Below are 14,825 nucleotides of genomic sequence, written 5' to 3'. Positions count from 1 at the left end.
AGATACCTTCTGGAAGGTTGTCTGACGTGCACAATCAAGGTTGCCCTAATCCTGATTTGGATAAGGGCGAGGTTGATTATGTGCATGTGTGATATGCGCCTATCCTGAGGATGCGCTAGGTATTCTCTTTATTCTCACGCGCAGATGTTTCATGCGCAAATGTGATATGCACGAGCATGTGATATGCGCAGCGCGCGGATGCGCCACGCGCATATGTGATATGCGTGAGCATATGTGATGCGTGAGCATCTGTGGTGCCTGAGCATATGTGATGCCTGAGCATATGTGATATGCGTGAGCATATGTGATATGCGCCATGCGCATAGGTTTTGGCTTTGTGCCTTCATAAAGTCTTGATTTCAAGCCTCTTGTCTATATCTTGTGGGTTGACCCGCCTCGTTCGTTGTTGAGGCGGGTACATACCTCTTCACATTTGAAGGTGATTAGCTGTTGCATTCTTCATTGAGTGTAAGATGTCGTCTTTCATACGCAAAAGCCTGAATAGCACAACAACTGTGAAGCAGGAGGTATTTAATAAAGCTCATCAAGTATCAAACAAAGTTTCCCCCCCACCCCCACAACCCTGGGTTGGGTTGGGTGGGTGGGGGGCCCTCAAACCTAGTTAAAAAAATAATCTCGTTTCAATGGTGTATTCGATTTTTTAAAATCTTATATTTTAAAAGTTATAGAAAAAAACTAAGTGTGAGTAAAATTAATTATAATAATTAATTAATAAAAGAAACAAAATTTTAAACTTGGCATTAGACGTATTTCAAAAACAAATGGTTGTTCTCAAAAGTTGTCGGAGTCGACTGGTTTGGTTTAAAACTTATCTGGGCTGACGGTTTTTGTCAAAAAGTTGTCTAAGCTGAATGGTTATGACTCAAACAAAACCCGTCGGCAAAGACAGATTTGGTTCAAAATTTGTCTCCAGCAACTATTTTGGATGGACATTTATTGAATCTGAAAAAAAAAAGACTATTATAAAAATCTCTCCCTAAACAGACTGTTTTGAATAATTTTCTTCCTAAAAAAAACATTGGAAGTTTCTAACAACACGTGCTCAAAAGTCAAATGCATTTCCTAATCACCATCTTCTAGCTTTATCTAATACAATATCTACCGTGAAAGAATCATGACTTTAGTTTAGAGAAGAACATCTAAAGCTTTTTAGGAACTAAAAGTAAAAAAAAATAAAACATAAAATTGAAATGCAAATATAATATATGTCTAAATTTCTGACTCGCATTAAATTTTTATTGTTATTTACAAAGACATTAAACTAGTACAAACACAATAACATCATTTAATCTAATCAATTTAAAAAAGCTAGATCAACATTACTTAATTTCTCTACGTCTTTCCCTTGATCCATAATAGGAAACTACAATCCCTACACGTACCAACCACTTCTATTCCAAGAGTCTAAGGTCGACTCACCAACTGAAGAGGTATGTACCCGCCTCAACACCGAGCAAGGCGGGTCAACCCACAAGATATAGACAAGAGGCTTGAAATCAAGACATTACGAAGGCACAAAGCCAAAACCTATGCGCATGGCGCATATCACATGCTCAGGCATCATATGCCCAGGCACCACACATGCTCAGGCATCATATGCCCAGGCACCACAGATGCTCAGGCATCACATATGCTCACGCATCACATATGCTCACGCATCACATATGCTCACGCATATCACATATGCGCGTGGCGCATCCGCGCGTGGCGCATGTCACATGCTTGTGCATATCACATCTGCGCATGAAACATCTGCGCGTGAGAATAAAGAGAAGACCTCGCGCATCCTCAGGATAGGCGCATATCACACATGCACATAATCAACCTCGTCCTTATCCAAATCAGGATTAGGGCAACCTTGATTGTGCACGTCAGACAACCTTCCAGAAGGTATCTTTTAAAGGAATAAGAATATGCTGATGTTGACAGCTGCCAAATGAAAGGTGGACAACTCAGCATAACACATGTGCTACCACGTGATTACAACCAATGAGAAAGCACCAGGTGTCCCAGAGGACACGTGGCGCAGAGCAATTGGAGGAGGCCAACAAGGCTGAGCCCAATCAGTGGAAACCCTAGCACTATAAATACAGCATCAACTCCACAAGGAGAGACACTCAATCACATTCAATCACATTCAATCATATTCAATCACATTCAATCATATTCCATTACATTCACTCACAGACAGTTACAGTCAGTAACACACTCAATCATAGCAAATTACAGAGTATTCAGCAATTAAGCAATACTCTCCAGATTTCCTTACTCTGATAACATTATCTTCTCCTACGAATACTTATTCTCACACCGGAGGGTTACCCCAAAGAGGACCCCTCTGTCCCTTTCTGAGGGGTAAGTTGACGGTGCTGTTCATTTTGTAGGTGGAAGAGCCCAGATCCAAGAAAACCATCGGTGAAGAAGCATAATCATACCCGAGGAAAGTAGATCGTCTACCAGTGAGTCGATCCACGTCTCTTCATTGCGCATCAACCAAATTTTCACTTCAGTTTATCACCCTCAGGGGAATGGACAAGTGGAACGCGCGAACCAAAGCTTGTTAAATGGGCTGAAGAAAAGGTTGGAGGGAGAATCCCATTCTTAGGTCGAAGAGCTACCTAATGTCCTGTGGGCACACAGGACATTAAGCAAAACCAGCAATGGCGAATCCCCGTTCAGCCTAACCTATGGAACAGAGGCAATGATTCCAGCAGAAGTTGGATGCCCATCCCATAGAGTGCTCATGATGAGCAAGATTGATAACGAGCGCGAAAGAAGGTTGGATCTCAACTTACTTGAAGGGCGCAGAGAGGCGGCTATCATCAGTGAAGCCAAATACAAGAAAAAACTGGAAAAATATTACAACCAGCGCGTGAAAGAATGCCACTTCAAGAAAAATGATTTTGTCCTCCGAAACAATGAAGCAAGCCGCGCGATACCCCCGGGAAAAATGTCCCCCAATTGGGAGGGACCTTATCAAGTCTCGGAAGAATTGGGAAAGGGCGCATACGCTTTAAAAGATTTGAATGGAAAGAAGATCCCGCGCGCATGGAACGCGGCACAGCTTAGAAAATGTTTCATGTAAAAATGTCAAGTTTGTAATCAAGGCTTTTTAAGCCATTATGAATAATGATACGCGCTATCTTCTCTTAATGTGGATTCTATTACCTTTTGCATACATGTTTCACACTTCCCTTTATTAGTTTTGAGCAATATGACAACATTGTATTGACATTAAAACGAAATAAAAACGAAGTAAAACATACATGCGCGAGCTTCAAGCTCAAACGCGTTAACGAGTCTTAACTCTAAAACGTCAGGGCCTTAGCCCAATTCTATTACCTTTTGCATACATGTTTCACACTTCTCTTTATTAATTTTGAGCAATATGACAACATGGTATTGACATCAAAACAAAATAAAACGAAGTAAAACATACATGCGCGAGCTTCAAGCTCAAACGCGTTAATGAGTCTTAACTCTAAAACGCCAGGGCCTTAGCCCAATAATGTGAGCCTTAGCTCAAATCACTCACAACATCCCTCTTACATGCTGCGCAGCTTGACCATAAAACACCTAAACACAACTAAGGCAAAGCAAATGCTAAAACATAGTTGTTAAGGTCTCAGGTTGGGGTCGCGCATGAAATTGTAGTGGATATCTGAGTAACACATTGACGCGTAAAGGCTAAAAAACTCATAATTCCATAAATGCGCGATAACGTCGCGCAAAAGAGGAATAATGAAAGCGCCAAGACACGTGTCAACATAATCAAGATATGGCAAAATCACTTACAATATGACAAGGGTTAAGTATAATAAATTCCTTACAACCTTGTTCTTATTCCAACGTGCAAGCATATCTTATATTCAACAAGCAAACATTCAATATAAAGAGATGAATGGGGAATGCGCAAGATGCGAAGAAGGGAAAACAGAATTTCATTCCAAAACATTGAAATTTACAAGTTTACAAGATGAGATACAAACTACAAATAAAAAAAAAAAAAAAAAAAAAAACATGAAGGGCTTCTCAAGTCTCCACGTTGACGTCAGCCTCTTCATCATCCTCATCATCGCCCTCAGCATCTGGTGCAGCCTGCTCCTCATCATCTCCAAACTGACCATAGTCAAGTTGTTCATCTTGAATGGAGTCTTCTAGCACAACAGTGTCAGGAGCGGATCCTTTGGCCACGCCAGAGCCGCTTGCAGGAGCAGAAGTCCCCGCGCCATCATCGCCGCCACCAGCCCCTTCGCACTCGTCAAGTAATTTCTTTAGCGCGCCGAGGTCGGGCTGGTCAGCAAGCGCGGATATCTGCAAATCATAAGCAAAAATATGAGTACAAAAAGACTTAGAAAATAAGTCAAGGAATCTCATTAAGGTTAAAATACCTGCGCAAGGATGGGAATGGGAGTATTCATATACCTCTCCCCCATCGCGGCCATGTCCGCGCAGGCAACGTCGCTCTGATAAGGGTACTCGGATGGGTTCTTCTTCAACATGCCATATTCATAGCCATCCGTAAACCCTTCAGCTCGACCCACCAAGCGCGCGGCAGCGTTGCAGTTCATCACAAGGACCTGAAACTCGTCTGAGTATTTCATCGCGAAAGCACAACGAGTCATGCCCTGTGAGATTAGCCATTGGCGATCCTGCGCGAGGCCAGCAACAGACGTCTCGAGGGCAGGAACCTGAGAGTTTAATAACTCAACAGTTTCCTTAGCCTTTTTCAGCTCCTCTTTGTCGGACGCTGCTGCCGCCAAGGTTTCTTCTTTTTCCGCCCGCGCAGCATCAAGTGCTTCCTGGCTAGACGCTGCCGTCGCCAAGGCTTCATCTTTATCGGCCTGCGCGGCCGCCAGCTCCTTCTTCAGGCGCGCAACCTCACTCTCCAGTGATGATTTTTCAGTGATAGACTGGACGAGAGCTTGGTCACGCGCCTCCGCCTCCAGCTCCAAGTCGCGCGCTCTGCGCGCGTACTTGGCCGCGTCCGCCTCCGCCGCCTGCAGCTTCTCCCGCGCAGCCTGAAGCTCATGACCGCGCTTCACAAAGGCGCTGTTGGCACTCGCTCTGTTCTCACTGAGCTCTGCTTGGAGCTTCTCAGCTCTCTCGCGAGCATCAGAAAGATGCCAAGCAGACACCTTAGCCTCTTGCTTGGCTTCCGCAAGAGCATCACGTACTTTTACGTAATCAGAGCGAAGCTCTTGGGAGGCAGCAAAGAAGGCCGACCCAGCAAACATATGATCGTTGAGCAGGTCGTCGAGAGCGCGGTCCTCCTGGAACCTCCTTTCAGATGGAGGCACAGCATGAGCCCAGAATTCCGCACACACACCCATGGACTGAAAGGTGCTGTCTTCAGTTATATTCCATCTCGGGCGGTAAATGTGATCGGCTTCCTGCAAAAGCAAAGTAATTGTCTAAGTTATCAAAACACTAAGATGGAAGTCCGCGTAGCGGAACAAAAAATAACCTATACCTGCGGGGATGAAGCAGAAAAGTCAGCGCCAGCCCCACGAGAAGGCTCCGCCGCGAAACTTCGTGGCGCTGCAGGGCTGGCGCGGGCGCCATCGGAGTCTTCAACTTCAAACTCCTCATCCTCCTCTGAAATAGGCCTCTTCTCCTGCGACCTAGAATCAAAATCGGTCTCGCGAGGAGGGCTGTGCGCAGGAGGAGGTGAGGGAGGTCTCGACGCCGCCAGGTCGGCGCGCAAAACGGCCTCCTGCTCCTTAGTAATCCCGATGAGGGGAGATTCATCGCTTGCAGGAGCAGGAGCAGAGCCAACGGCGCTGGCACCGGCGCCAGGAGTGCCGCCAGCAGCTTGTACGCCAGCTACAGCTTCTATGAAAAAATCAACAAAAAGAAATGGTTCATGACTTGGTCTAAAAGAAAGTCAGAAAATAAGAGCGCAATACGTACCTTGGCGCAACTCCGTTCGCGAAGCAAACATCGCCATGAAGTCCATTCTACCCTTCTTTGAGGGTAAAACAGGGGACTTCGAAGCGACCTCCGGCGCAGCCTCGGCATCTTGTTGCGCTGTCGCCGGCTCTACAAACATTTGAGTGAGCAAAGATTCATTAGTAATTCTATCACAATCGCGCTCATAGAACCATAAAAGATAAGCAAAGTATACCTGTCGAAGGCGCAACACCGCTTCCCTTTTCCGCCGCGCGAAGGGAGGAGGTAGTGGCACCATACCTCAGGTGGACAGGAGGTCTGCCCACTTTTTGAGGCAGGGAAGACAAGGAAACCTTGGTGGTAAACTCCTGGGTTTTCCCAAATCCCCCCGCCTGAGTAGGAGGATCCTGAACAACAGGGGCAACATCTTTCTTCTGTTTCTTACTGGCCCCTGCGCCAGTTTTCCCCTTAGCTTTACGCTTTAGTTGGGGCGCCTCCTCCTCCTCCTCTTCCGCGAGCTCCAGCTCGTAATTTTCGAGCGCATCTACAATACACGCAACAGAAGTGTTAGCAAAATTTGGTATTATAAGGGAAAATGCATAACTACAAAGGCTTACCAGGCGCATCGCTGTCGAAGACAAATCCCAGATCAACAGGGATGAACATGTCATCAAAGCGATCAGGGAAACCAACCTCCCCAGCGCCGAGCGCGACGGAGCCACCCTCCATATGCTCATCATATGCGGCGTGGATATACTCCTTGGTGACTGCACAAAACAAGTCAAATGATATCAGCAAAAAGAATTATATTCGCGCAGAAAAAAAGCAATGAGATAAACTTACACAAGCCGTCGACTTGGATAACGGGCTCAAGCGCGCTGTCCGCCCACCTCTTGCTCATACCAACCCCCACCAGCGCCTCCTCACAAATGTTCTTGGCGGGGGATGGTTCAGCGGTCAACTTATTAACCAGGCGCCAGTTGGGTTCTTGAGGACACCCACATCCGCAGGCGCAGAAGTGATCGCACGCATGGTCATACGGATGGGGATCACGCCAGCCCTGATATAAAAAAACCTCTCAGACCAGTCATGAAGGCTCTTGAATGAAACAGTGGAGCACTTCACCTTCTGACTGCGAGGAATGAAGGAGAACCAAGAATCTTGGATCTTGGGCTTATAAAAAAATTGAAAGCGCCGAGGGGTGGGCTCCTCGAACTGGGATTTGCACATGAACTCAAAGTGAGTCATGCGCACAAGTCCAAACGGATGGACTTGGGATATATGAATCCCATAAAATTTAAGCAGTGCACCCACAAACCTTGTCATCGGGAGACGAAGGTTGCAGTGGGTGAAAAAATGGCTATAAAGGGATATATAGCCGGTGGGCGGGTCCGCCGCCGTTTGCCCGGCCCCAGGCAACATGCAGCCAAACACAGGGAGAAACCCCTGAGAGGCGATAAGGCTGTCAAGATCAGCCTGCCTCAGTTTGCAGGGGATTTCATTCCACCTCTTCACGGCTTTGGTCCTCCCTACCTCCTCCGATGAGACCTCAGCAGCCTTCTTCCCCTTGCCGGTCTTCTTCAATGTAGACATTACTAATGATTTTCTACGGCAATGGATGGGGGAGATTGTGTTGTCTGAGCTATCAGACATACAACTGTGACAACGAACGAAGGTTGTTTCTGAGTAACAGATATTTGGGAAGCAGAACAAAGGTAATCAGAAGACAAAGAAAGAAAAGCTCTGAATAATAAACAAGAAGATGAAGGATAAAAAAACTCTAAGGGCTGGCTTTTATAGGCCCAGGAGAGAGAAAAATTGGTGCTGATCGGACTTCACGCGCCCCCACTCGCAGGTGTAAGCCAACGGAAGCGCGACACGTGTCAATCACACTGTATGAGGGGACACGAAAAGAAATAATACAGCTGTTGCCAGAGTTCACGCGCCACCACTCGCAGGAATGACCAATGCGAGCGCGACACGTGTTCCTGACACTCTGTGAGGGGACACGAAAGGCAACTGTAGCACCTCGAGCACACGAAAGGTCTGACACGTCTCCATCATGTACATAGACGATTCGTTTTCAACCAAAAGGATAGAATTCCGCGCAATGACGAGTAATAAGAAGAAAAAGACAAACCCCTACTAAAAGAGCAAACTGTTAAGTCTAACATCTATCTTGCCTCGCTCGCGCGAGACAAGACACACATTAGACTGGGGGGGCTTGAAGAGGTATGTACCCGCCTCAACACCGAGCAAGGCGGGTCAACCCACAAGATATAGACAAGAGGCTTGAAATCAAGACATTACGAAGGCACAAAGCCAAAACCTATGCGCATGGCGCATATCACATGCTCAGGCATCATATGCCCAGGCACCACACATGCTCAGGCATCATATGCCCAGGCACCACAGATGCTCAGGCATCACATATGCTCACGCATCACATATGCTCACGCATCACATATGCTCACGCATATCACATATGCGCGTGGCGCATCCGCGCGTGGCGCATCCGCGCGTGCTTGTGCATATCACATCTGCGCATGAAACATCTGCGCGTGAGAATAAAGAGAAGACCTCGCGCATCCTCAGGATAGGCGCATATCACACATGCACATAATCAACCTCGTCCTTATCCAAATAAGGATTAGGGCAACCTTGATTGTGCACGTCAGACAACCTTCCAGAAGGTATCTTTTAAAGGAATAAGAATATGCTGATGTTGACAGCTGCCAAATGAAAGGTGGACAACTCAGCATAACACATGTGCTACCACGTGATTACAACCAATGAGAAAGCACCAGGTGTCCCAGAGGACACGTGGCGCAGAGCAATTGGAAGAGGCCAACAAGGCTGAGCCCAATCAGTGGAAACCCTAGCACTATAAATACAGCATCAACTCCACAAGGAGAGACACTCAATCACATTCAATCACATTCAATCATATTCAATCACATTCAATCATATTCCATTACATTCACTCACAGACAGTTACAGTCAGTAACACACTCAATCATAGCAAATTACAGAGTATTCAGCAATTAAGCAATACTCTCCAGATTTCCTTACTCTGATAACATTATCTTCTCCTACGAATACTTATTCTCACACCGGAGGGTTACCCCAAAGAGGACCCCTCTGTCCCTTTCTGAGGGGTAAGTTGACGGTGCTGTTCATTTTGTAGGTGGAAGAGCCCAGATCCAAGAAAACCATCGGTGAAGAAGCATAATCATACCCGAGGAAAGTAGATCGTCTACCAGTGAGTCGATCCACGTCTCTTCACCAACCTTATCATCATCATCTCCTTGCTATCCTATTTAAGTTTAACCTCCTTACTCCGATAATGTATAATTGTATATTAATAATTATCTTCCATGAATGGCTTCATCAACAGAAATCGCCCATGACTTCCCACCATTCATACGCGTATACACGGACGGCCGGGTCGAACGTTTCACCGCCATCCCACACCTACCACCTCTCACCGATCCCGTTACCGGTGTTCAATCCAAAGACGTCATCTCACAGGACTTGCATATCATATCCCGAATCTTCCTCCCAAAAATTAACCATGCACATGCAGACCCACCACAAAAGCTTCCTCTCATCATCTACATCCACGGAGGCGCATTTTGCACCGGATCACCACTAAACATCTACACACAAAGGTTCCTCACGCCATTAGTCTCCCAAACGCCAGCTCTCGCCATCGCAATCGGCTATAGGCTCGCCCCAGAGCACCCTCTCCCAGCAGCCTATGATGACTGCTGGGCCGCGTTCAAGTGGATCGCATTCCACCTGTCCGGGGCAGGCACCGACCCGTGGATTAATGGATACGTTGACACGAGTCGGGTTTTCTTGGCGGGTGAGAGTGCTGGGGCGACCTTGGCTCATTATCTGGCGGTTCAAACCGGGATTAATTACACTGGCTTGGGTCTCCGTGGGTTGATGATATTGCACCCGTTTTTCACTCAAGAAGTGCCGGATGAGTTGACCAAGTACTTGTACCCGGGTAGTTCGGGGTCGGATGATGACACGAAACTTAACCCGCGTTACGATCCGGATTTGGAGAAACTGTCTAGCTCGAGGGTGTTGGTGGTGGTTGCGGAAAATGATTATTTGAGGCCAAGAGGTGTGGAGTATTATGAGACGTTGAAAAGTAGTAAGTGGGATGGGATGATTGAGCTTGTGGAGAATGAAGATGAAGACCATATCTTTTATTTGTTGAATCCGTCACGTCAAACGGCCAAGGCTTTATTTCAACTACTAATTTCTTTTATCAATCAAGATTGAAAGATATCTTATTATTCTCTAGCTGTCTACTTGTTTACAATAAATTTATGATTTTACCGTCCATCTTAATTGTACGTTGTGCTTGTAATCTCTAGCGTGTTATTTGGTATATATAATTAACAATCTCCCATTTTACGAGCTATTATCTCATACCAAACATAACAATAAGTCAGGAAAAAAACGGGTGGCTCGAAGCCGGGTAATACGTTAAAACAGGTTAGGGTTAGACTAGGCTTGAGTCAAAAATGATTTTATATATAATAGCACACCCGAAAATATCACACTACAATTATATAACAAAATATATTACGTCTCTAGTCTGTATCTATGTCTATATCTATATTTGTATCTACTATACAAACCATCTCTTTAGAAGATGAAACTTTTTATTAAATTTTAAGACGATTTACAAAAGCTTTTATGTGCTTGTAGAAATAATTTATGCAACTTGTGTATAATACATCTATATATGTCTATATCTATTGCATCATAAACCATCTCTTTAATTAGAAGATGATAATTTCATTAAATTTTATGACTATTTACAAAAGCTTTTGTGTGTTATAGTACAAATATTTTATGCACCCTGCGTATGATACAGTTGAATAAGTTGATAGGGTCAAACTGATAATCGTACTAATTGGTTAGTTAATATGAATGTTACAAATTGATTCTTTGATCTTCAATTAATGAATATAAATTAGTTATTTAATATGAATGTTACAAATTGATTCTAGGATTGATGAGTATTTGCAAATCAAGAATAATCCAAGTTACAAACTGATAAAACACGTTTTGGTCTGTCGATTTTGACATACAACAAATGTTAAAAGTAACTGAAGTTATAAGGGATATCAGATTGCTTTTGCTTGATATTATATCGGATCACTTGTAGGTTAGGATATTTTCAGTATTAAAAATCAAATTTTGAAAGAAATTATCAAGTAAAGAACAATATTTTCAGTATTAAGAATCAAATTGTTGAAAGGAATTATCAAGTAAAGTAAAAGAATCATTTGTACGGGTCAAAGTTAATTTGAGCTATCCACTCTTAGTGCAACAAGTTGTTACTTAGTGTCGGGTGTGTCATTTGAACTAAATGACAAGAAATATTTGTTCTATGTGTCACATCCCCTTCTGAGGGCTAGGAGCATGACCCATAAGTTGGTATCGTGATTGTAAATAAATCAGAGTTACGTTTAATTGCGGAAGACTTATAAACTTTAGGATCGAAAATGTAATATTTATATTTACAATCAAAAGACGAGATTATAAATACACCCGTTAAGTTGTACAAAAGATTACTTGTTTATGTTTTACAAACCACCATATATTTAAGTTTACAAATAAAATCCGAGCCATCGGATATCATAGAACTTCCTCATTCCAAGTTCTAACTTTGTTCACCTGCAAAATGTAATAAAATAAGTCAGCAACGAATGCTGGTGAACACGCTGACGTAAAAATACTTTCTTTTACTTTATTACCCCTCAAGACTACGCCTGCCTCGGCCCAACGTGGCTTAGGAATAACAAAGTCAAATAACACATTATAAACTAGAGCCTCTACACTTGGTCACCTCACAAACACCGCAGCGTTTGACTTCATTAAGTACCCATAAATATACACATACGGTCTTACTCTCTGCAGGAGAGCGTCCTACGACCAAGGGTGGTGCGATCATGCCCATACATCGCATAGTACCACCTATGTAAGGATCCAGACATATGTATACCACAGCCTGAGGGCTAGGTTCATACCCATAGTTATAACGGTTTTAGGAACACATAGTCCCTTGTAAACAATTTCATATAACAAGTTTGACTCTTTTGAAAACAAGTTTAAACGTTTGGGGGCGTATTCACCTTATCTCTTTAGGATCGGCTTCACTCACCGTCCAAGGGTCTTTCCCTTTCTTTTATCTCGAACCTATAGTTACGAGTATAAATATTTGTTAGTCGGATACCCGATCCGGCTTAAGACCTTTAGTCTTATATCTCAATCTTCGATTGAACCTTTAGTTTAATTCTTATTTACTTGAAAACCTCTTGTTTAAAAGTAAATTATAAACCTTTAGTTTATATGAAAACCCGACGTTTCTTCTTCTCCAAGAAACGTAATCTTTTCTTTTATTATTTAAGAATACTCTTTATTCATTAAATAATATTTTCATAACAAAGAATATAATCATATATACTTACACACATATATATGTTATCACTATATTCATCGATCATACTTTCATTCATTTCTTTGTTATGTTTTCTTTTCTTTTATCGAGGCATCGAGTATAATCTCAACTTAAGACTTAAGCCTTGAATATAATATTCAATTATATTGAATTCATTAGTACGCCTAACCTTAGTGGCTTACCGAAATCCTAGGGACTTGAGCAGCACTCTGATGCCGCTTTACTTCTCGATCGTCAAATGAGTACACCAAACTTCAATACTCGTTGACACGCTTATCGAGATTCATTGACATTTCAACAATGTGACAACTGCCCAATCCGACCCGACCCAGGTACCCGTTTTCGAATCCGATTCTTTTTATGATTTAAAATTTGATTATTAATCTTTGTAAATTTAACATTAAATAAATCATATATATATTTTTATATTACTTACTAATAATAATAATTTTTTTTTTCCGCCGACCCGTCTCTTTCTTCCTTCTCTCCGCCGTCCCGCCTCCCTTTTTCTCTCTTGTCGCCGTCCCGCCCCTCTGAACCCCTTTTTCTCTTAACTCTTTGCTTGTCCTTTGGTTTTTCCCGCCTAAGGATGTCTGCGCAGCTCCACGCGCCAGACTCCATACAAGGAAGCCTGCGTGAAGACCAACTGTTCCTGCGATACGCGAGGCGAACTGATCCCGCAGCGCGCTAAGAATGGTAGTTCTTCCCGCGGCGCGCTAAGGATTATAGTTCTTCCCGCGGCGCGCTAAGGATTATAGTTCTTCTCGCGGCGCGCTAAGGATTGTAGTTCTTCCCGCGACGCGCTAAGGATTGTAGTTCTTCCCGCGGCGCGCTAAGGATTGTTCTCTGTCTGCCTTCGCCCTCGCGCGCGCTCGAGCCTTCTCGCGCTAGACCTTAAGTCTTTTCTTCTGTTAAGTCAGACTGTATGCTTTTGAAATATCTTATCTTTTGTATGAGCACTGTAGGTCAGTTCCGACATCTGTCCGAAAAGCCACTTTCGGCGCAGCATGCGCACCAATCCTATTGGTTGACAGAAAAAGCGACTGACATAATCTTTTGAAATCTTCTTTTGCATGTCTTGAACAGTGCTTTATCTGACACCTCCTATGCTTTGATCTGTAACCTGTCAGCTTTTCCCCATCCCCTGCAGCTGCCGGCATATCTTTTGATATCTTTTGCTTTTGGTTTCTTGTGCTTTTTAATATCTTTTGCTTGATTTGATATGATCTTTTTCCCCAATTCAAGGGATGTGTTCCCTAGGGTTTTTCCTATAAATTAAGCTAATTTCTTGTTTATTAACACTACACACACTACACTTAAACACTCCCCAAATCTCTCTCCCTTTGCTCTCTGCCGTAGTTCCTCAGCAACACCACTCCTCTCTTTGCCTCCGTCTTCTCTTCTGTTCTGCCCAGAATCTCGGTAAATATAAATATATATATATTGTTTCAATTTGTTTAACTAACAAAAATCGATACTTACTGCATATATTCAAGACATAAAAACCAATCGTTAAACCAATAACCTCTTATTTATAGGTTAACTTGTGCTTGTTTAAAAATTGGATTCTTGCATTATCTTTCAACGCACCGTTTACAAGTGAGTAATCTCGTACTTAATCCCCTTTTATTTTTAACGTTTTGGGATGTTCATGTGTTCGTACAACTTGAGTCTTAAACTTGTTTATGAAATTTATGTGCGCAAAACCCCATGTGTTATGGACGTTTACTTGGCTGTTTATTTGTATGTGTGAATCATTAACCGCTTTGTTCGGCCTATTCCGAAGTTTTCATGGATCCATTAGATGAACACGGGAGACCTATCGTTTACGGTTTTCTTGTTTTGTTTACACATGCACGTATGATTATTTGTTTTTGTGCTCGATTGGGAGCACGGATTGAACTATGAGCTATGATCTATTTAGGCTTGATCACAATCTGATTACACCCTATGTTAAACCCCAGATTAGCACATGTTGCGCGCAGTGTTTGTTATTATCTATTTATATCTATTAAACTTGATTTCTCACCGACACGCAAGTGTTGACGTTTTATTTTAACACATGTTCAGGTTTGCTGTAGCTGCTTTTGGGAATCTCAAGGACACGTAGGATGTTTTCTTTTTCTTTGGACCTAGATTAAAATGTAACAAGACAAATTATGTTATTTGAATATTTTGAGTTATGATATGATTTATGTTACTTTACGATTTGTGTTCTGCGCGTGCACAATGAAAATGTATTTATTAAATATTGACACCCAAATAGTGTCACGAGTAATGAAACAATACGTGGCGCCCCGATGTATAATCCGCCATCGGTCGGGGTGTTACAGATTGGTATCAGAGCTCCGTGACTTTAGGATTAGGTGGTTAGACGTAACGACCTAGAATACCTAAGAGTCCCTTCTCGCGCATGAGAAAAATC

At 43.2% G+C, this 14,825-nt stretch overlaps 1 pseudogene; it reads left to right on the top strand.

The window, feature by feature from the left end:
- The first annotated feature begins 9,294 nt into the window (after positions 1-9,294).
- On the top strand, positions 9,295-10,309 carry LOC143612301 (2-hydroxyisoflavanone dehydratase pseudogene; annotated as a pseudogene).
- The last annotated feature ends 4,516 nt before the right edge of the window (positions 10,310-14,825 follow it).

Source organism: Bidens hawaiensis, unplaced genomic scaffold (assembly GCF_021521415.1).
Source record: "Bidens hawaiensis isolate Kalapana, Puna unplaced genomic scaffold, B.hawaiensis_p1.1 tig00034202_1, whole genome shotgun sequence".
Lineage (NCBI taxonomy): Eukaryota > Viridiplantae > Streptophyta > Magnoliopsida > Asterales > Asteraceae > Bidens > Bidens hawaiensis.
This window is presented reverse-complemented; position numbering and strand designations above follow the sequence as displayed.